This window comes from Ceratina calcarata, unplaced genomic scaffold (genome assembly GCF_001652005.2).
Source record: "Ceratina calcarata isolate Rehan_Ccalc_2016 unplaced genomic scaffold, ASM165200v1 scaffold920, whole genome shotgun sequence".
NCBI classification, from domain to species: domain Eukaryota; kingdom Metazoa; phylum Arthropoda; class Insecta; order Hymenoptera; family Apidae; genus Ceratina; species Ceratina calcarata.
Window position 1 is genome coordinate 4653 of NW_017180577.1, and position 3457 is coordinate 8109.

At 39.4% G+C, this 3457-nt stretch overlaps 1 long non-coding RNA gene across 1 annotated transcript; it reads left to right on the forward strand.

Annotated features, from left to right (window-relative positions):
• LOC108631689 (uncharacterized) lies at nt 1-1618 on the forward strand. The gene is made up of 3 exons (XR_001916935.2): nt 1-39; nt 189-200; nt 758-1618. It is a non-coding gene; the product is annotated as an uncharacterized LOC108631689 (long non-coding RNA).
• The last annotated feature ends 1839 nt before the right edge of the window (nt 1619-3457 follow it).

Below are 3457 nucleotides of genomic sequence, written 5' to 3' on the forward strand. Positions count from 1 at the left end.
GCGTTGCCCATAACGTGAGCAATCTATTGCACATGGCAGGTTCGTTTCCCCTCATTCTTTCATGTATTCAATCATTCTTATACAATCTTATTTGAAGAAAAAAAATCGCTGTGTCGAACGTTCTCTTATGCACGATTTCGTTTCATGCTTGACAATAACCATGCTTTTTCCTATTTTTCACGCCACAGAGTGGATGTAAGGTGAGACGATCAGTGCTTCTCCCCTGCTGCCTCCTTTTCTGTATACGGTGCTACTAAAGGCATTACTAAATCATCTCGAATTGAAAAACTACCATTTAACATCGTCGTGAACATTTGAAACAATCTTTAATATTCTCTGATGACCAGTTGTAGAGGTAGAGTGAGATATATAAAATACTACTTAATGAAATGTTCGAGTTTGCCATGCGAGCATTGGCAGAAAGTGTTGGAAACACAAGTCATATCCCAGAATTTGTCAGATCAAATCAGTACATCCTTTTTCAGGTATCTCACTCTATGTAAAAATGATTAATTGCACACTCTAATTGTCTTTTATCTGCTTTCTTTGCGTAATCATAAATTCTTAACTGCAATTCTCATGCGCCAAGCACTGTTTCCATTATTCATATGTTCGCATGTGTTTAATTGAAACGCACAATGCCTAACGTTTCCCTGTGTACAGAATAAACTGATTTTCAGTCGTATACTATAGTAATAAAGGAGGGAGTAATAAACTACTAGTAGAATGATTACTCAGTTGTTAAATTTTTCTTTAGGGGACTTAGGAAAAGCAGTCGGCGAATTGGTGACAGTGATGACCAGCGAGGATTCATCGAAAACGAATGGGCAAAGGGCACCACCACCGGCTTTCAAATAACGACTATTATCTAACAAATGACTAACTTCGAGGGTATTGTTTTGCGTTACGACAAATTGTATAACGACGAGAGAACGAACGAGAATCGACCGCACGCGTGCTAACATAAGATACACGCACGCGAGATACGCGAACTTTCCAAACATTTTAAATTTGAATGACCAATAACAAGAAGAAAAAGCCTGGCTCTAAACGCATATCATAGAGAGAGGGAAAATATCGCGAAAAAATGCAGGGTCAGGGTAAGTCGCCGCGCAAGTGGTTTTGGGTATTTTATAAGTTTTGATATACAACGTTGTATAGCTAAATTATAATATCGAATTTAAGACGATTATGGTTTTCGGCTAACGGCGGCGCCCTGAATGTTAAATTTTTCTCCACTTTAAAAACTACATACATATTGACACGTCATATCATTGAGATGAAAAAAAGAAGATTGTAATCATACGAGAAAATCGAAATCGAGTCAGTTGTTATTTAATGCTTGCTAGTTTAACAAAAGAAAAAAATACATACGAAGGTGATGATGAAACGTGTAACGGTTATAAGAGAATTAAACGAACGGAAATATCATTAACAATGCATGCAAAAGCAATGTATCAAATCACGTGCATACTCTATTATAGATCGTAGACTAATACTTACATTACCCATTCTGTTCACTGCCATGGACTCTTCCTCGACATTAAACGAAAAGGAAACAACAATACACGATACGATATGTACATGTTATATGAAATCTAGATGACACAGTATAAAGTATAAGAGAATAGAAAGGAAAAAGCGGCAGGAGGGCTGGGGGGTTGAAAGCAGAGAGTATCATACGGAAGTTCGCATCGACACACGACGACACACGTTTCACACACGAAAACAGGTACATGCATATCATTATATACATATACATATACATATATAAATAAAAATAAATAAATAAATAAATAAATAAATAAAATAAGAATCTTTAATTTGCGAAAGTCTATCCTTCGTGAATTTGAATATTTCTATAAGGATATCCGATTTTAGGTTAGATGAAGAGAACATAAACGACTGTGAAACAAGTTGGGAAGGGAAATGAGCCAGTTAACGTCAGACACACTGCCAGCCTGACCGGAACACACACGATTCGCCGACCTAACTGGAATCACCTGCCACGCTAATCCCTTTGATCCTATTTCTCGCAGCTATAATCTGCGAGCATATATGCAGTTTATCCTTAGGACAGACAGATTTTACGAGCACCACTCACGATCACCTAGAGCCCTATTCCATCTTCCATGCACCTGCCTGTACCAGAATTTATAACAAATATCATAATGATAAATCTGTCTGACGGATAACGTCGGTGTTACAGCGTTAAATAGACGAAAATGGGAGTAACAGAGATTTTCTTTGTGCCTAAACGTAAATGGAACGTCGCGCAGTGGAGAAGGACGGAAAGCACGCGGCCGGGTGTTGCGACAGTGAACGTCGTGTCGCGTTTCAACGAACATGACAGCGACACGCCGAGATGCAATTTCCACGCGGGTCGACGATGACGAAGTGGTTCCGCGTGCGATCGCCTTCGGCCGCCAAATTATGCGCAATCCTCCCGAGCTCAGTCCCCCGTGCGTGTTCCCTATCGATCGTGTAATCTCCATGACTGCCTCGCAGTCAAAGATAATGCAAATATTCATGTTGAAGAGTAATCGATTTTTTAGTATTAATACAACGTTCGTTTGTGAATACATATATAATTATATCGACAGATATAGAATCTATGTTAAGGTTGTATGTGCCGTAGGATCTCTGCCAAAAATTTAAGACTTGTAATAAAATGTCCAATATTTGAAGCAATGAACTTTTAGAAAGAATAATAATTACAGAAAACTAAACCTTCTGACATTTCATAGAAAAGTAAGTTTAATCCAGACAGGAAATCAATTTTTGGAAACAATTTTAAAATACTTAAATGTGTTCTAAATGTTAATAATAGTCACCGTATATAAAACGAATTTCTTCTCATTTTATTGTCCGTAATTCGTTCTACATTTGCAGTACTTGTGTGGGTTTCGAAGTCTCTTCGTTTTCCTCGTTCAGTGTCGCGGACGGAGTCAACGTTATCAGCGTGTAGACGTCGAGCACGGCCACCCAACCGAGGCACCCGAACCAGTATTCCCACGCGAACGTCCCCCGAACCTTTATCCGACGCCCTGTCGCGACGTGTTCCGCGGACATTTTTTAGGGAATACCCGTACGTGCGATTTGATGCGTGCGAGAAAGATTCATTTTTTTCGGAATCGGCAATGATCCCGCGGGACGGTCGTCAACCGTGTTTTGAAGTTCAGGACGGGATGTTTCACGTGGGCGTCGCGAGCGGGCATCCATAATGTATTAACCAGCAGGAAGGAGAACCCGAGATATCGAGAGGCTCACTTCGCCAGAATAATAATAATAAACGTATATGTAAATAGATAAGTTTCAAATGAAAGTACTTCCTTATCGCTGCGATCGAAACTAAACCTTCCATTCCCAACTTGCATGTGCAATTGGAAACAGAAATATAATTTTTTTAATTTGTTTGGAGATTGAAACGACCTCTGTCGCTGTTACGCTGATAAAT